Source organism: Gastrolobium bilobum, unplaced genomic scaffold (assembly GCF_033153095.1).
Source record: "Gastrolobium bilobum isolate Gb01-03AN ecotype WA unplaced genomic scaffold, APGP_CSIRO_Gbil_v1 utg28958, whole genome shotgun sequence".
NCBI lineage: Eukaryota > Viridiplantae > Streptophyta > Magnoliopsida > Fabales > Fabaceae > Gastrolobium > Gastrolobium bilobum.
In genome coordinates, this window is record NW_026898882.1 from 34,874 (window position 1) to 56,314 (window position 21,441).

Here is a 21,441-nt window from a genome sequence, read left to right on the forward strand (position 1 = left end):
AAATTAAGACAATTTATAAATTAATTTCAGAATAAATAACTTGAAATATTTTTTAAACTGAAAATGCATTTACTACATGAGGATATAAAATAAAAGAGAAAAAAATTATTTTTTAAAATATTTATTTTTTAAATCACAAGGTTTCTAAGTGAATTTTTTTGTAATCACAAGGGGTCTAAGTGAAAATTTGAAATCATAGGAGGTTGAATGACAAAATATCTCAGCACAATGGGTCTACTGATAAGTTTAAAATCACAAGAGGTCAAATGATAAAACACAAAATCAGTATGTGAAAATGAAGTTTTCCCTAAAACAAAAGTAGTATTTTTCTTAAAAATAACAATGTAAATGACGTTTTCCATTTTTTGAAAAAGGTAGATGACGCGGGTGAGAGTGGAACTTATTAAAAAGGGCGGTGACCAAGTAGGTGATGCTATTTATTCCTCGTCTGCCAATGAGGTTTTTCTGACTTGAGCTCTCCTTTTTATGATGTTTTATTTAATATCAACATGATTCAGAGAAAGATTGGGTAGAAGTGGAACCCACAAAGAGGACGATGACCAATTAGGTGATGCTCTTTATTCGTAGCCTGCCAATGAGGTTTTTTGAACTTCATCTTTTATGATTTTTAATTCCATAACTCAAGTATGAATGCGTGATGGAAACTACTTCTTGTTTGTTTTGTAAGACGTGTTATGACAATTTTATTTGCAACCTTGCGAAACACATGGTGCTATTTTACTAGGAGGTACCATGACTGCATTTTATGGAAAAATCTGTATCATTAAATTAAAAGTTTTAATAATTTAAATGTAAAATTAAGAAATATTTCATAATTGAATTAGGATCATTATAAAAAATTATAATAATTAATATTAAGTTACTCTTAGAAAGAAAAAAGTGTGAATACCGAATATTTCGCAGTATAAATGCGTATAGGCGAAATAATTTCAAAAATTAAAATTAAAATTAAAATATTAATATTTCTAGAAAAATTACTAAATTAAAAATAAAATTTGGAAGAAAAATAATGAACAGACGTCTTAGAGCTAATATCGAGTGTCTTAAGTAGGGTTGGCAAAAACGAGCCAACCCGACGGGTTGGCTCGCAACCCGTCCTAAATGAGTCGGGTTGGGTTGGCCTAAATGAGCTGCCAACCCGATACAACCCGACCCGATACAACCCTAACCCAAACGAGCCAACCCTCGGGTTAAACGGGCCAGCTCGCGGGCTGGGTATTTTTTTTAAATTAAAAAAAATAAAACGTTTGGTTTGAGCTTTTTAACGCTGAAGACCAGAATCCTTTTCCAGCATCAGGGCGCTAAAACGTTTGAGCTTTAACGTTTTAACGCTGAAGACCTGCATATTTCTGGCTTTGACGTGCAGCAGCGCGCTAAAACGTTCTGGATGGACGTTTTAGCGCTCCAGACCAGCATCTTTTGGCTTCTTTCTGTAGCAGGGCGCTAAAACGTTCTGGATGAACGTTTTAGCGCTCAACACTTAGAATTTTTTCTCTTCTTCAGAATCTTCTTCCTTCTCCTAGAGCCAACCCGCGAGCTTTTTTCCGAGCCAACCCGCGAGCTGATTATCGAGCCAACCCGCGAGCCAACCCTAACCCGGCTCGGGTTGGGCTGGGTTGAGTTTTCTGGCTCGTTTATTTTTTCGAGCCAACCCTAACCCGACCCGATTTTTACGGGTTGAATGCGGGTTGGGCCGGGTCGAGCCGGGTTGGCCCGTTTTGCCAACCCTAGTCTTAAGTGATAAATGTATTAAATAGCCAAGATACACTTTAATCCTCTCATTTCTCACAAAAACCTACATAGCCACTCTCTTCACACTTAGCGGGTGTATTAGATTCGAATTTCAAAGAATTTTAATAGATAATTTTTGGACAAAAAAATCCATTAGTATTCAATTAAGAATTTAAAGAATTGAAAAAAAGTCATGTGGTATTCGATCAGGATTTTAAAAGATTATTTTAGAGTCCGTCCAAATCTGTTGGTATTCAATCATGATTTTAAATAAAGGAAAAATAATCTTGTGATATTCAAAAATCTTACAATTTTAATGAATTTTCTATTTGTGTCGGTTTCGTGAGACTTTTTAGTGAAAAATATAAATAGGATGTCTCTCTCACAATCTTATCCTAACCCCTAGGATTTCTTAACATTTCTCTATTGTAATGTCTTCTTCTTTCTTTGGTGGGTCGACCCGCTCGAAATCGAGTTTCGCCATAGGAGTTTCGTTAAAGCTAAAAAATTACAGATTTTTGAGCGATTTTTATCACAAAATAACCCAGAAAACAACAACCCAACAAGATTTTAATCTAAAATAAATCTCAAAAATAGCAAATTTTGGAGTAATTTTTGAGAATTTTTGAAAGTTTATAAACGATTTTTCAAGCTATTGGTCATGATTTTTCTTGGTACGAAAATATGTGATTTTTATATTAGAAACAACATAAAACAGTGAGAAAACAACAGTGGAACAAAAATCCTCAGACCAATTTTCATTTTACATCAATGAAATAATATCGATTTAAAGAAAGATTGAAACTTTCATAATATGAACCCTATGTTTCATAATAATACATTCATGAACGAAATTCCTTCACTATTGAAAACGATTTCAAACAATTTTTGCGTCAGTAGATCACTAAAAACTTGTTTTTCAAGACCCCCAAAGCAATTTAAGATTTCAATGTATCGATTGAAAATAACTTGAAAATTTTTCTAAACTTTCATGTAATAAAATCCAGAAATCTAGATTCGAAATTTTCTTGGAATACTCAATGAAAACATGCATGTTTAGAAAACTCTCATCAAGTAGAACAAAAACCTCAAGGTTTATAAGATCAATTCCGAAAAATTCAAATGAAAATTTATCATGAATTTTACTAATTAAGAAAATTATATTACATTTTATTTTTTTTATTAATATCATTGCATTTCTTTGTTACTTTTTTTTTATTGACTCTTGTAATATTGAATGTTTGTTAAAAATTCTTATGATTTTTTAAAATCTTATAAATCCATATTGTCCTTTCATATCTTATAAAATCTATTAAAATCCTTTTAAATCCAATCTTATGAAATCTTGATTGTAAAAAAAGCCTTTTAAAAAAGTCTTTAAAGTATCTCCAAATCTGAATAGTCTTTTAAAATCTATGAGAATTTTTATCTCAAAAAAGTCTTTTAAAATCCTAATCCAATACACCCCCTTAGTCAATTCTCTCTTCTTCCTATCCAAGCAAGATCAATTCTTTCTCTATGAAAATGCCCAAAGACTCCATCTTTCTTCATATTTCTTCCACTTAATCATTTTGAAATCTTAAAAGCAAGAAACCAGGTAAGGAAAAGTTCTATCTTTGTACCACAAAGATTCTGTCTTGGAGTGTTGGAGTGTCATCCCTTCATTTGTGAGAGCTTGAGCCATTTTTTGGCTATTATTAAGAAGTTGTTGGAAAAAAAGCAACCACTTTGCTAGCTTAAATTTGTGCACATTACTGGACAGTACTGGAACTTGGAGGAAGAGGCTTGGAAGCTACTGCTTTGTCTTGTTTTGAGCCTTGGATATATGTCTCTACCTTTGTTCTTCAAAGTTTTGATGAAAAAATTGAGCCTTGAGCATGTATAATGAGTAAACATGATAACCTAATGGACAACTAGTATGCACACACCTAAAAACGTGTACTCCGTTATGCCAAAAAATGGAATATTGAAGGATATCTTCGCGGAGAAATGCATTTCTGCGATCTTTTGTGAAATATCTGGGTATTAATATATTGATATATCCCCGACAAATATCTGGATAATCTGCAGTTTTCGTGTTTTTCACTGTTTTGACCGAACAAAACCTAGTTTAATGATCTAGGACCTTGAAATAAACTAGGGGAACTTCTGTAAAAATTATCTAAGTCTGAAACTATAAGATTTTGTATTTTGGGCTTTGGAAGGAGCTTGTAGTACACTAAACGAAGAAGAAATAGTGTCCTATTTGACTTGAGGAGTTGGAATATGATTATTAATGATATTTACATTGTGGAAATAGATTGTGACACTGCTGGTTATTGAGTTGGAGCCTTGATTGTACTCCAAGGTTTGGTTGGGACACTTAGCATATACAGGTAAGCTTTGTGTTCTAAAGGTTAATCCCATGTTTGTTCCATCAGACTTCTCTAGGGAATGATTCTTTGATGTGGTATGCTATTATTGGATATGTTGTTGATTCACTCTTATATATGTATGCCTTGGTGTGTGCTCCGCGGAAGATAGTGATCCTTGAGTTGGTAGGTGACCATAAACTATGGGATGTCCTCAGTGGGGGAGCATTTCCACATGCGGAGGTTATCCCTGAGGGTGGAAGATGTCCATACACGGTGGGATAAACCTGAGTATGGTGTTGGGTAGGTTGCAGCCGTGTGTAATGCCTAAATTGTTCCCTTGCCAGTAGAATTGTATACACACATGCATGATATATATGACTTGGCATCATACTGTTGACATATTATTTTTATACTGTTATACCTGAAGTGAGCTTGGGGTGGAGTAATTGCTTGAGAACCTCAATTTACTGAGATTTGTCAAAAACTCATTCCTTGTGAGGAACATTTTTCAGGTATAGATATTCATAATGTTGGTGCATCTTGAGGCACGAGGCCGGAGTACAATTGATAGCATAATATGCATGCATTATGATTATGAGATATTTTGTAGCTAAGGCATTGTTATTCGATGTGAGCATAGGGGTTGTCTGTCACTTTGGAATAATCTTTATTTATTGTGGAGAACTTGTATTTGTAAATGTAACAGCCTGTTACGTACCGGTATTATTAACATTGATTATGATATTAAGCGCAGTTACAATCACAACAATTCATTTATAAAAATGCGAGTAAACTTTTTCTTTTTTATTACGCGAGTATTTAAAACAATAATAAGACGTAATAAATAAAAGTTGTGACCGTAACTAAAAACTCATTACGGAATAATAATATACAATGCCTAGATATCATATAACACTTCTCTCAAGTCACTAAAGGGTTCCCATAAACCCACTTAGCTTAAATCTCACTTTTATGTTTTCTCCCTATTCGAACATGGTTCACTATACTAAACATTGAAGAAAATTAGCATGTCTTGAACCTCTCATATTTTAGTATGTTATTCTACACTTAATTATCTTTCTAACAAGCTATCACACTCTCCAAAAAGTTCTCGTTTTCTTCGGTTATCACCGTTTGAAGTTGGACAAGCAAATCTGCCAGCCAACCTCAAACAGGGCTCCAAACAGCCCACACTCTCTCAACAATTCTGAAAAATCCACTCCACCAATTGCTCTCAAATTTTTATACAGTAAACTAGACACCCAAGCTTCAATTTGACATATTATACACCTAATTTGACCAAGAAATAAAGCGGAAATAATTTTCCCAAAACGCACAGTGACAACCCTATGTGCAGGGGCATTTTGAGCAGTCTGTGTTATTTGGCTTCTACAGGGCAGCGTTCTACTCTTATGGTTCTCAAATTTTGACAAAAGGTAGTTGACATCTCTAGTTTCAAAATGGTGTATGGAACGTTCCTATTGGACTTTTGTGGAGGGAGATATGCTCTCCCAAAGTTCACTCAAAATCTGTCAATTTATAAAAATTTTGCCAATCTCCTTTGTTTTTCCAACTTATCTCACTTTTAAAAGTGTGTTATCTATCCTCAATTTGTACCTAATAAACATGGGTGGCACTCAAGGACCAGCAATGTCTTGGTGCTCTTACAACCCTTCACAATTTATATCAAAGTCTTCATTTGCCATTCATCAATTACATTATCAATCTTAAACCATTTCAATCACATTAATTCTTTTGCATGCATTCACTTGGCATAAGACATAAATTATATCCTAGAATAGGCCTATTTCCCTTTCATCATATGCATGCTTCAATATTACACAAAGTCTCAAGATTACAAATTACATCTTCTTTAATAAAACATAATACAAATAAATCTCCAAATGAAAACATGGTAAAACATAAGCTAAACTTAGACAAAATATGGCATGAACATCGACGATAAAATGCATAATCCTAACTCCACATACAATGTTCATGCCCTAAATCTAGCCCCCCAATGGCCACAAAATGCCAAATAAACTCCATGTACAAGCTCAACCTATGGGCCTCTTGCCCGCCGCTCCAACGCCACTGCCACTACCTGAAATAAAGTCCCCAGTCAGGGTGAGATATACAAATATATCTCAGTAACCCAGAGGTTCTGGAGATTACTCTGCCCAATGGCTCACTTCGATGCATATCAATAATATAATACAACATTCAAAACGGGATAAAGCAAGGGATTTAGTGAAGTAGGGAAGCATAGGGTATAAAATACGATGAAGCTGGAATGGTCGATGCCAATACCACGCAACATCCGGCCTATTGGCCTCAGCATATAGCCTACGGGTCATCATCCAAGGAAGTGTTCCCAGAATATCAACCAAGGCACCTTCCACCCATATACACCCGAGACTTCCTAGTGTGCTCCTCTATGGATGACACACCACGACCCCAGGTCAACTAGAACTCCCTCATGAAGACCTATCCAGTGGAAGTCCGTAACGACTGAAGGCAAACTGTCTACTGGGCAGAGACATGGTACATCCTATGTACCACTATACATACAAATATGCATGATCATGTTATACTACATTATCAACATACACCTCCAACCACTACCCTTAACGGGCATGGTAGAGCACATACAGGGATTAAACCCCAGTACCAAGGGATTACCTGATTAATCTCCTTCTTAACAGCTCCAATTCAATACGTCCCCGAGCTTGGTATCACTAGAAATGCCTACACATAGGACATTCATATTTCAATTTAAACCAACCAACAACATATACATGCTCATTAAATATCCATGCATATAATTATGACAACTTACCAAAATCCCTTTAGTCAAGGACCAAAGGCAACCCACCAAGCTCAAAGCTCAAGTTCACTTCCGTGGGAGGCAACCTACAAGGATCATCAATACAAGATGGAATCATCAAGATTACAAAGCACCAAAATCCACCCTCCCCACATACATAGGTTTGGCCATTTAGGCCAAATTTACCCAAACAATTTTCGTAATTTTATTTTAATTCACCATAAGCATTCTAAGGTTACCACAACACCATTTCAAGTCCCATTTTGCATCCCACTCCATCACAACACCATTTCAAGTCCCATTTTGCATCCCACTCCATCACAACACCATTCTTCCAATTATTCTCTTTTAGGCCAATTCCTACACTTATGTCTATCCAATGGTTCCATCCCCAACCTCATGCATCCAACCAACATCCAACTCACTTAAATACCATACACCACCACACAACATCAATTATACAATTTTTTACAACATCAAGCCTCACAAGCCCTAACATGGCCGAAATCTTCATGTCCAACAACCAAAAGGTATTCAATCCAATTTAACACTTTCGCATACCTTACAATTCTATAATTAACTCATACAAACTCTCCACAACTCAATTACACAATCATAACACAAAGTCATTTCACAAAGTGTTGAATCATCAACTCCAAAATTACCTAAGTTATCAACCAAATTCCTCAATATTTTTTATTGTTTCTATCTCTCTAAAACATCATTGTAAGCCACTTTTATCTAATACACAATTTCAATTTTAGCTCTCTAACTACATCAATCACACAATTTAGCTCTAGGGTTCATGAATTTGAATCAATTAATTCAACCAATCAAATGTGTTAAAACTTACCCACAAGATTGGCTTAAGACTCCTCCAAGTGATACTAAATCAAAAGCTTGAACACAAAGCTCAAGAACTCCAAATCTCCAACAATGGCCGCGGGTTTGAGGGGGCTTTTTCTCCCAAATGAGTGAGATTCAAGGCTTGTTGATGGTATGGTTGTGTTTGGATAGTCCTCTACTTAAAGTTTGATGACAAACTTTGTTTGATTTGAGTTAGTATTGAGTGAGTTTGGAGGAGGAGAAATTTTTGCACAAACTTTGCCATGGAAGAGGGAGGGCCGCTGCTTTTGGAGAGAGAGGAGGGGAAGGGATGATGAATAGTGATATTTGACATGTTGTCATCTTATCACTTAAGTGGGGTGGGTCCTAGTGCCACCTCACGCGTTTCAAATTAATTCAAATCTCCCGCATATTCCACTAAACGTCCATGAATTCATAAACTATTTAGAAACTCTAATTTTTAACATTAACCATTGCCCTTGATCAGATGAATCCGGAGTTTTTCGGCCGTTCGGAGAAATCACAATTTTAAGCTGTTATGCGTGTTGTGGCACGCTTCCCCTAACACTCTAATTTCGATCAATTTTCACCAGAAATCATTATTCCTAGTACTATGGACCATTTATAATTTATATCCAAACCTAGAGCTCAAAATTCATTCGGCATATTTTACGGTGCAACTGTACCGCTGTATTTTTACCCGGTAAAAACACTATTCACCAAATTTCCAGAAACTTGTTTAGCCACTCAATTTTTCGTTCTGAATCCATTTCCAGGGTTAGTTTTCCCACTTGAGACCTCATACTCAATTTTAGTTTCCTAGGGTTACGTGTTTGACTAATTACCGTTTTACCTTTCCTTTGTATTTTGACCTTAATTTCTGGATTTTCACTAATCCTACCTTTTAATCCACATTTAATATATTAATATATATTTTAGAAATGTGAGGTGTTATAGTAAACACCATGTGTTATGGATGTTGTCATGACTACTTGATGTAGACCCATGGCTAGTTAATTGTTATTTATTTGAGACGGGACATGTATGCATTTTCATATATACGATGATGTAATTATGCAATACATAAGTTTAATAAGGTTAAAAAGGAAAAAGTTAAGTCACATAATATAGTTAAGGATTGTTAGTAATCTACTTAATTAGCTTCCGCCATTTGAATTAATTGTGCTAATTCCATTGTATGTCAATACACCAGATGCACACGGGGTGTTACACTCTGCATCTTCTTGGTTTAGAGGTGCTACCTATTAGCACATTCAGCAGAGGCGTTTATAATGAAGTAAAAATTAGCTGCCCAATTAGCTTATTTTAGTTCAACTTACTTAATTAAGCATATTTATTTTTTTAATTAAACTTTTTTAACTCGTTAAACTATTCCGTCCATTTAAGAAGATTTTTGTAATGTTTCCTTCTTGTTTGAACTTTGTCCCATTTATTAAAAAAAACTATAAGTCTTTTATTAGATTAGTTTTGTGATAAATCCTCGAGTTGACGGTCATATAGTGGGCGTAGGATCGGCAAAATGGGCTCAGTCTGACAGGTGGACATGCCCCCAGTTTTACAATTTGCCCAACTCGCTTAGCCCGTCCTGCATTTTTAGTTTTTTTTTTAATATAAAATAAGTTCGAGCTGGTGAGCTGAGTTTTTTAACCCATTCTAAAAAGCGAAACGAGACGAACTGACTCAAGAACAGAACGGGCCGCCCGCTATGTCACTTCTAAGTGGACATAAGGATTATAAAAGACAATAATCTAATGCTATAATTAGTAAAGATATCTTGGAAGGATAAAATTTAGGAAATCAAAGGTGCTTCTATTTATACTATTCCAGTGTGAGTCATATAATACAACTTGTAGAGTATGTAGTCCTTATATGCATATTGAATAAGTGGATTTCTTGTTCTTATACCTAAAGCATACTTGTGTTCCCCCTTTTGCCGTTCGAAAAGGGAAATTAATGGGGAAATGTGGATTCCGAAGAGAAGCGAAAAAAAAAGTGAGTTGCGATTCGTAGGAAAGTGAAATGTGAGGGGAAAAAAAATGCGTTTCCATGGAAAACAGTAACCTGTGCGCCAAAATAATGGCGCAACGTCACGTGAGAGGGAAGCTATTAAAGAAAGATGGAAGGGACGCATTTGGAAATTGGAATATCCTTCTGCTGTCTGAAATTATATTGGTGCATAAGAAAATATGGATTCAGTTATATTTATCAATTTTTATGGAATTATTTCTATATAATTTTATTTATTTAATATTTTCGAAAGTAGAGTCAATCAATATGTCTAGCGCTTTACATTATTAATATATTAAAATTATTAGATTGCAAATGAAATATTAATAATTAATGCAAGATTTATAAAAAGTTAATTATTATAAAAGAAATACTTAAATTTTTATAAATCTTACATTAATTATATATATATAGTGAATAAGATTTATCGAGTTAGTTGATATAAGTTTAGCTCCAACCAACTTATATAACTATCTACTCCGAAGAGTACACAATTATAATATTAATTTTTTCTCTCTATGGAAACTTTTCAGAAATTTGTCGACTGGCGTGGAAAGAGAAAAAAATTTACTTTAATATTATAACTATATGCTCCCGAAATACATAATTATAAGGAGGTGATTGGAGAAATATTATATATATATATATATGTTATGCAATAGGAGACAAGTGTTGTTTCTGTAAAGACAAAATGCAGTGGGTCCCACGTGTAATTTCTCTTTCCCTTGTTTGTGGGCCACACTTTTGTTATGTGCCTATTCTAGGAGATAATTCTTCTCTTATAGCAGGATAAATGTTTGTCCTTTTTTTCATACTTAAACTTCAAGATATTCTTTTTCAACCCCTTCAAGCCACCTTGTTCTTGGAGTACGAGCACTAGAGCTAGTTCCTTCATTGATACAGTGGATTATTTGGACATTTATAACTGGAGAGGGGAAGAGACTAATCCCTCACACATTTGTCCTTTTAAAAGTTATAGAATTATGTCATTTCAGTAAAATAATAGTATTTATTTAATATTTAAATTAAAAATTCTCAATTATTTTCCACTCTACCCCATTAGGGATGACAAAACAGGGCAAATTAGGCTAAATTTTACAACCTACTCTCATAAGCGGAGTGGGGCGGGTCAGTGTAAAATAAATTTGGGCCAACGGAGCGAGTCGAGTTTTTTAGCCCATTTTCAAAAGTGATAAGTAATTGATAACTCATTTTTTTGACAAATTGATAACAGGGTAAGACAGGCGGGGCGTGCCCCTTCCCCCGCTTCATATTCCATTCAATAACTTTCCAATCTCCCGTACCATGTGTAATTGTTTTTCACATGCTAAAATATAATAAGTTTAACATAATGACACATTTTATATCATTTAAAAGGATAAGTAAGTTTTTCATATATATATGAGGGAAGATATTTTCATTACCAAAAAAATTCAGTACTAACTTGTTATCTATTTAATCATTATTGCATCAGTATTTTCTCTATCTTTAAAATTTTTTTAGCATTCTCTCTCTGATCTAATGATGATTAAATATGTAGTAAATTAAGAGCCTGCATGGCTTAGCTTATGCTTATAAGTAACTTTTAGCTTAAAAAAGAGAGAATCCAAACAGTCACTAATAATGAAATTTTTTAATAGTAAAAATATCTATATATATATATATATATATATATATATATATATATATATATATATATATAGGGGCATGATCATCATATACCTGTAAGAATAATAAGTCTTACACCAAATCTTAACCATTGATTTTCTGCATCTAACGGTTAAGATTTATTAGGTCTCACTCATTAATTAATGTTTAATTCTCAATAAATCTCAACCGTTGGATACACGTAAATCAAATGTTAAGATTTGGTGTAAGATTTATTATTCTTACACTGATGTAACTCGATCTTACCCCATATATATATATATATATATAAGTGAGATGACGGGGGTGAGAGTGGGATATCCATTAAGAGGGCGGTGACCAAGTAGGTGATGCTATTTATTCCTCGTGAATTTTCTGACTTGATCTCTTTTCTTTATTTTATTTCTTATGTTTTTCATGTTTAAAAGTGTACGAATGTGAATAAAATATATAGAAAACAAAATTGTATACCCACATTTTTACGTGTGAAAGAAATAATTTTATCATATATGATATTAATTTTTTATTATTACTATTTTCAACATCATTCAGGAAAATGTTGGGTGGAACTGGAAACCCCAAGAGGACGATGACCGATTAGGTGATGCTGTTTATTCGTCGCCTGCCAATGAGGTTTTTATGACTTGAACTTCATTTTTTTTTATGATTTTTAATTCCAGAACTCAAGTATGAATCCGTGATGGAAATTAATTCTTATTTGTTTCGTAAGACGCGTGATGGCAATTTTATTGCAACCTTGCGAAACTCATGGTGCTATTTTATTAGGAGGTACCACGAGTGCAATGTACATCTTCTTGGTTCAAAGGTGCTACTTGTCAGCACGTTAAGCAGATGCGTTTATAATGAATTAAAAGTCAGTTACCTAATTAGTTTATTTTAGCTCAACTTACTTAATTAAGTACATTTATTTTTTTAAATAAACTTTTTTAACTTGTTAAACTAGTCCGTCCATTTAAGAAGATTTTTGTAATGTTGGCTTCTTGTTTGGGCTTTGTCCCATTTATTAAAAAAAAAAACTATAGGTACTTTATTGGATTAGTTTTGTGATAAAGCCTCGTGTTGACTGTCGTATAGTGGGCGTAATGATTATGAAAGACAATAATCTAATGCTACAATTAGTAAAATTATCTAGGAAGGATAGAAGTCAAAGATGCTTCTATTTATACCATTATAGCGTGAGTCATATAATACACCTTGTAGAGTATGTAGTCCATAAGGACTCTTCTATGTATTTTTTTTTAAATTTATGCATATTGAATAAGTGTATTTCTTTTCCTTTTATCTCTTACTAAGAGCTAGTAAGTGTAAGCACTTTCGATTTTAATTGTCAATAGGTTAAATCAATTTTATATTTAGGATGTGAATGACAAATATTCTGTTCTCAGAAAAAAAAAATATGTTTGATAAAATTTATATTTTTAATCCGAGAAAGAGAATTGTGTTTGATAACACAATAAATAATAGAATAAAAAATCGTTCCTATTAAGCATAATTTTTTTTTAAACTATCACTTTCCTTTTCTTATGGTGTGGTGGTGATGACATGGTGATGGTGGTAGTGATGACAATGGCTGCGGCGATGGTGGTGATAATGGTGGCGGTAGTGTGGTGGTGGCGATGGCGATGGCGATGACGGCGGTGGTGATGGTGTTGGTAGTGGCAGTGGTGATCCCGGTGGTGCGGTGGCGATGGTAGTGGTGGTGGCGTGATGATGATGGCAATGATAGTGGTGGTGGCGGTCGTGGCGGTGGTACTAAGGGTGGCGGTGGCATGGCGATGATGACATAGTGGTGGTGGTGATGAAAGTGGTTGCGGTGATGGTGGTGGCATGGTAATGGTGGGGATGATGGTGGCGACGGCGGCGGCGGTGGCGATGGCGTGGTGATGGTAGTGGCTGTAGTATTGGTGGTGGTGGGTGGTGACAGTGGCGGTGGCATGGTGGTAGTGATGGAGACAATGACGTGAAGGTGGTGGTGATGGTAACATCATGGGGGGTGTGACGATGGTGGCGGTGTCGGGATGATGGTGGTGGTAGTGATGATGCTAGTTGTGGAGAGTGATTGAGAGAGATAAGTGTTTCTCATTTTGTGCCCGAGAACAAAAAAATATAATTTTTTTATTCTATTTTCTCTTCCCAGCACAAAAATTAAACCGGTTCACGCTGAGAACAAAAAAATAAATCAATTTTACTAAACGAGTTTTCTATCCATTTATGTTCTTGGGAACAGAAATTAAAAAAAAAAAAAATTGATCCCAGAAAGATTGTCATTCACACCCTTAACATATTTATCTCTCCAACACTTAACTTATACTTTTATAAGAACTTATACTTTTGTTAGCACTTCGCCCAGCATTTATTACCATAGAAAGTGGACAACGACCAAATTGCCACTATTTACCCAAAATATTACCAAAATGCCACGCTCCCGAAATTTTTTACCAAACTGTCACGTCATCAATCTCGCTACAATACGTGGCGAGTTAAGATTGGCCACTTGGCAGCAGCTCCTTGGCCACGTAAGCCGCTGCACAGTGTAGCGTGTTGCGTGCCACGTAACACGCTACACAGTGCAGAGGGTTTACCACAGTGTGACACGTGTCACACATGTGTTGCATGGATGTACGGTTGCCACGTAACACGCTGCGCAGTGCAGCGATTTTTCACCTAAGACGCCACGTAGCCCAGCGTTTTAGGCCACGTGGCAGACTGTGGCAGGAGTTGTCTGCCACGTAATCTCGCTGCACTGCACAACGACTTGCGTGGCCAAGGAGCTGCTGTCACGTGGCCAATCCTAACTCGCCACGTGTTGTAGCGAGATTGATGACGTGGCAGTTTGGTAAAAATTTTCGGGGGTGTGGCATTTTGGTAATATTTTGGGTAAATAGTGGCAATTTGGTCGTTGTCCCGAACGAGACACTAAAGATGGATGAAACAAGAGCGGGAGGGGGTATCAGAACAGTTTTAAAGCAAAAATTATCTGATCCAAACTCTGCGGTTTGATCATTTAATCATCCATTCGATTTGATTTTTTTATTTTAAATATGATTCAATCCAATCCATTTTTATTCGGTTTGGATTGGATCGTTTTTGGGTTTTTCAAGAAGCCTAAAATTTTAGTCATACAATTACTAACTATATCAAAATAAAGCCATTCAAACTTACAAATTGAAAAATTCAAGTCTTCAAACTAAAACAAGTTTTAAAACTCATGAAGAGTTAAAATAGATTACTAAACAATAGAAAAAACTAAAACAAGATAGTTTTCTATCAAAAACATGCAAGATTCCAAGTCACTATCTTTCGAAAATAATAAATACATAATACATTGGGTCGATTTTCATCAACCAAACCGAAAATCGATACAATTCAATTAAAATATGCGGATTTTTTTTGAATTTTGTTAATTATGTTATCGATTTTTCAGTTGAATCACCGTGGTTTGAAATCGATTTGAAATGGTGGATGAACACCCAACCTTGACACTATTAAATATTTGACTAATATTCTCATTTTGCTTCCATGATCAATAAAAAATACAAGGGAGGTAATTGATTAAAATCAAAAGCACATGGGGTAAGTGCTTATAAAATAAATCATAGGGATCTTTTTTAACCTTTTTTATTTTATCTATTTTTCCTCCTTTTTTGTCGTAAAATATTTTCAATTTATAATTATTGGAGAAAAATTACTTTAAATTTAATAACGTTTATTGGTTATAATTTATTTAGGGTTTATTAGTATAAACCCTAACGTTTATTGGTTCAATCTTTCGACATTGTTTTATGCTTAAAGAAGAAAACAAATCTTGTTTACAATTGGAATAACAAAGTCTAAGAAATTTGTTAGCTTATCTAAAAAACATAATAAATTTGTCTCAAAAAAAAAAAAAATTGAGAATGTTATCATACCCACCCTCAAATTTTTGAGCTATGTAAATAATTGCTAAACATAACGAATAAGGACTTAAAGGCCAAAGATATTTTCAACATGGGTTTTATTTTTCTTATGTTGCATGAGACAAGTTGTCTCATGCAACACACAGAAAATGAGTGAGACCCGCTAAAAAGGAAGAAAGAGAAAATAAAGAAGCGGGTCCCACTCATTTTCTGTGTGTTGCATGAGACAACTTGTCTCATGCAACATAAGAAAAATAAAACCCTTTCAACATTATCCTATAAATAAAAACAAGGGTAGGCACATCTCAATAAATAGGCAGTAACGTGAGGTTTTCAACCAATCATCAATAAATACAACATAAAGCAATGTTAGATTGAACCAAAGCTAAATAAATTATAACGAATATACATAATTAACTTTGAAGTAAATTTTCTACTGATAATTATAAATTGATAATTTTCTACTTATAATTATAAATTGAAAACTTTTACGACATAAAAAATAGATAATTTTTTTCAAAAAACCCTATGGTTTCTTCTACAATCATTTACCCTCGTGCTTTTGATTTTGATCACTTACCGCCTTTGTAGTTTTTTTTATTAATCATGGGGATATTAGCCAAATATTTATCGATGTTAAAGTTGGACTTAAACATTGGGGAGGTAAATTATAAAATAAAAAAAATGGGCTAAGTGATTTTGCCGTAAACCACAATGAGGTTTTTGAACTTTTTCCTTTTGATTTATTTGTGTTTTGGTTCTTACAATTAAGTTATCAGTCCATTTATTTTCATTGTATTCTGAATTTAGTTTCTCTACTTTCTACGAATTAAAGTTAAAAGACGCAACCTTTATCACATAAAGGTTTATGTAGCATTATGAGAAAATAAAAACTTTTCTTGTTCTATGCAGAATATGTAAACCTTTTACATGCATCGTGCCCTATTTAGGGATCAGCTCAATAAATTCATGGAGTTAGGAAGGATTATACCTTTGCTTTTGATAACCTTCAAATGTTGATGATTCCCAACGATTGGGATCACTCTTGGTGTTAAAGCATACAACACCCTTTACTGTTGATCCATATTATCGCTCTAATGCCTTGAGAGACCTCTTTCTCTATGAATTCTCCTTGCATGAATACTTGCTAGGCTTTCCAAGGTTTGAGGAAAGGTATTCAATGATTTTGTTTTCTTTGGGCTCAAGAATGAGTAAGGGAAAGTGAGAGAGGGATCACGAGTGTAAGATGTCTATGTCATGTATTGGGCCACAACACTCTCAGGGGACGTTTGGTATAAGAGAAAAAAAAATTTATCCGGGAATCACGATTTCCAGAAAAATAAATGATGAAAAAATGAGTTTTATGATAATATTACCAAAAAGTTATTTGGTAGACTAATATATTCTCAGGAATATTTGGTTAATTTTGTTGATGCTGTGTTTAGTTGTATTAAATTTTTCTTTGCCATAGAAATCCTAAAATACCACATTCTGGATAGTATTCTTGGATGGTTTATTTAAGAAAAGAGTAAATACCTTTTTTGGTCCTTAACAAAAAAATACGGTCCCTATTTTAGTATCTTACAAAAATAAATTAGTCAGTTAGTCCCTAACAAATTCAAAGTGGACCCATTTAGTTGAAATCATGGTCCCTCACAATTTTAAAAAAGACCCATATTAGTCCCTCAAAAGGACTAAAATGGGTCCACTTTAAATTTGTTAGGGACTAAATGACTAATTTATTTTTGTAAGGGACTAAAGTGGGGACCGTGTTTTTTGTTAGGGACCCAAAAAAGTATTTACTCTTAAAAAAATTTACACATAAAAGAAAATCCTGGGAAAATCAGATTCCCGAAAAAATTTTAAAAATCCTGTACCAAACGATGCGTTCTTATTTACCTAACCAAAGAATCTCGGGAAAACAAAAAAAATCCTGCTAACAAACGGACCCTTTAGGGTATTTTAAAAGAAGAATCCTAAAACTCATGATCTAATTATGAGATCCCATTTTCCCTCTTAATTTTGAAAATATGATTTAGATATATCATATCTTTGATTTGAGTTCAAACTAGTTGTTATCTTGTATCATATTTAATTTAGATTAAAAAATGGTACATTACCCACCTTATCTTGGATAAGGGTTTGACCTAGTCAAACTTTGGTTCTCAAAGAAAGGATAAGATTCTCACCTTATCTTAAATGATTTGATATAAGGTTAATTTAAAATTTAAATTAAGATATGATCTTATTCAAAATTCAAATTTCGAATTTCAAACTTAAAATGGGATTCGATCTTATCATATCTTCAAATTTTAAATGAGGATATTCAAGATTTGAAATCCTTAACCTCTTAAAGTTGAAATTCAAATTTTAAGTTAGTATAAGGTTTAATTTCATGAAACCTTTGACTAGTTCAAATTAAAAATTCAAATTAAAAATAAGATTTGATCTTATCAAATTATATTATGCTAGAACTCTCTAGGCCTATTGGAGCAAGAAACTAGCGCCTCCTAGCCCTAATAAAGATCCATGAACTCCTTCATGATCACTTATTGTGCACATATTCTTGAGTTTCATAGAAGTCATCCAAGCCCCACCAGTTTTGTGGATAACTAATTCATTTTAGAGGATGATGAATTCTTTCAACATGTTCATCTACTCTCGTGCTTTCTAATCATACCCGTGTACATTGTTCTCCCCATCTTTCAAGCGAATAGAGTTGTACTCAAAAGTATGACCTTTGGACACAGTGCATGATGTAACACCATGTGTGCACCTAGTGCATTAACTTAATTATAGTATTAAGCGCAACTAGAATTAAGAAATTATTAAGAAAATTCCTTTTAGTTGTCACTTACACTTGTTACTTGGCCATTTAACTACCTATATAAGTATAAGTTAACTTTTTTCTTTCCTCATCAAGATATTAAACTTAGCTTAACTGATTCATGCTCTATATGGTTCATGTATACACTTGTTCAATTCATTTTTCCATAGATTAAAGCTCTGACATCAATTTTAATATTCTAATATGATAAATTATATCTCTCAAGCTTTTCAGCGAGGTAAAATATTGGGTGCTAGGTGCTTTGTAGGACGTTCTCTTACTTAGTATATCAGGAGAAAACTCATTCGTTCTCAAGATATTGACCCAGTCATGCAAGTACACGCATCAAGTAATAAGTGGGATTATTAGTGCCCAGCTTATCGTTCCCACGGAGATAGTAACTCTAAATAATACTTTAAACTAAACTTTAAAGAATTCGAAAATAATAAAAGAACAGTTTTGAACTGCCTGGTCTTTCGTTCCCTAGTATCTTAGGGACGTTCCCTTAAAGACAAGAGGTGTAGATTGACTCTAAACAACTCCTTGCGTTGTTATATATTCAAATCCTTCCTGATTTCAGGAGGAACAATAAATCATTGGAAGCTTGGTGTTGTGGTACTGAAATGATAAATGCAGAATCTAAAGTTTAACAATATATCATAGACAATAGGGGGTATGATAAACAAATAATAGTTTTAACAAAAGGAACATATCTATTGTTCCATTCTGAAATAGATGTGCCCTTAACTCAAGACTTAACCCTTCTGAATTTGTTCAGGTTTTTTCACTGCCAACTTTGATTCTTCAGCTCATGGACTAAATGGCTCACAAGTTTCCATATTCCTATGGCTCCTTTGACTCCAATAGTTACTAAGTACAGAACCTTCAGGGAACGAGGTGGTTCTATATTCCTAAGGCAACCAGTAAAGTTGTTTTCACAATCTTACTTTTCTCCTATGATTAAGTTGTTTGAAATCCCTTTCTTGAGGAAGTTCCTTTCTCATTAGCATTCAATTTCCATTGATACCCAAATATTTAAAAACACTTAAATCATAGAAATAAAAAAGGTTCAGTGCAAGAGTTTCAAACACAGTTCATTAAGAATTTCATAGTTTTTTCATTCCAAAATAACTTAGCCCATGGCTAAAGATACAAACATAGTTATCTCACTCTGAAATCCCAAAGACCCGAGATTCAAATTGAAGAGAATGATTGTATGAGAAAAGAAATAACAGACTTATATTAATAAACACAAGTTGATTGCAACAGTAAGAACAAAAATGGAGAAAATGGATATTTGCTCGTGAGCAGTCTCAAATGGTGATGAAGAAGGGAGATAAGAGTGTTGTCACTTAGCTACTGTTAAGAACTATACAAATTATAAAACAGAAACTTAAACTATGAAATCTATGGTCTCTGTTGGGTGGTTTGCTGATGGTGGAAAAATATAAGTTCTGATAGGGGACGTTCCTCTGTTCTTGTAGAACACAAATTCGTCCCTTAGTTCCAACCCAAGTGTGCAAGTGCACGAATCAAGTAATAAAGGGAGTATTAATGCCCAAATTATCGTTCCCACGAGGATAGAGTGCTAATTATTGTTTTATCAATGTTTATAAAGAGTGAAAATGAGAAGAAAAGTTAGTAAATGAACTGTCTGGTCAAACGTTCCCTACTGTCTTGCCATCGTTCCTCAGGAACAGTAGGTTCAATCTGATGGCAAACAGTTGCTCGCTGCGTTATGTATGTGATCCTTCTTGTTTAGAAGAAGGTGAGATAACAATCATTGGAATTTTTATAAGTACTAAATAAAATAAAATAAAACTACTAACACAGAAATAACTATAATCAAGAGACAACAGGGTGGTGGTTAAAATAGTTTAACAGAAGGAACGGATTCACTGCTTCACTCTTAAAGGGGCTGTTTTCTCTGCTCAAGACTTAGCACCTTTTGGCTTTGTCCCAGTTTCTTTGCCTGCCAACTCTGATTCCTCAGATCATGGTCTAGATGGCTCACAAGTTTCCATATTCTTACGGCTCCCTTGACTCCAACAGGTACTTAGTTCAGAACCTTAAAATGGACGAGTTGGCCCCTTATTCCTAAGGTGACCAGTAGCGTCTTTTCCATGACATCTACCTTCCCCCAATGGCTAACTTGTCTGAAATCCCTTCCTTATGGAAGTTTCTTTCTCAGTATGTACCCAATTTCTATTGGCGCACAATGAATATAGCTTACTTAGCCAAAGAAATACAAAAAGCTTCGGTCAAAAGTTTTGAAAACAGTTCTTTAAGAGTTTCACAGTTTACCCGTTCCACAGATAGTTCACCTCATGGCTGATAGTTTAAACATAATTATTCTCAAATGAGATCACATAGACCCGAGATTCAGTCAAGAGATAACGATTGGAACGAAGAGAAAAACACTTATATTAATTTAAAAGACAGTTTACAAAAAGAAACAGAAAATAGAGAAAAATGGGTATTTGCTCGTGAGGAGTCTTGATGGTTGTTTATAGAGAAGAGAAGAGGGGTCGTCACTTAACTACAGTTACAACTTAAAATTAAACTAAGTTACTAACTACTACTAAGTGATCTCTTCCTTTCGGACTGCAAACCCTCCAGGATTCGATGATGTTTTTGTGTGAGGGTGGTCCAATTTATAGCTGGAAAAGGAGTGGCAAGATTGTAATTCCTTTGGAGCTAGTTGCTTGAATGAGGGGACGAGACTGTGGCAGCAGAGTGTGAAGCTTGCGTGAATTGCTGAATGGAACAGGTTTTGGTGATGATTAGTCGTTGTTTGCAGACCTTCCCATATTTTGCTTCTGTTTTCAGCCAATGAGAACTCTTGATTCTCTGCTCTTCACGTTTCCAGCTGCTCAGTTGGTGCACCGCCTTGCTTTTTAGAAGTCTTTAACTCTACGTTACCTGCAAAGTGTACAGAAGCATTAAATGAATGGAGCAGGTGTATTAAATGCGTCTCAGTCTGTTCCCCTTTTAATATATTTTAAAGGAATACTTTACCATCCGTTCCCCCACTGTGTTTTTGTCACAAATGTGTAAAACAAGTGATTTTCATGCTGAAGTTGCTCATCAGATGAGGGAACATATGGTATTTTGCCATCAAAATGGGCTTAGATGGGAACGAATTTACGTCCCATCAGTCTCCTTCTTAAGGAACGAGATACTTTCTTCGTCTTGGGCTCTCCTATTTATAGGCTGAGGAAGGTGGTGGCAAACTTGTTATTT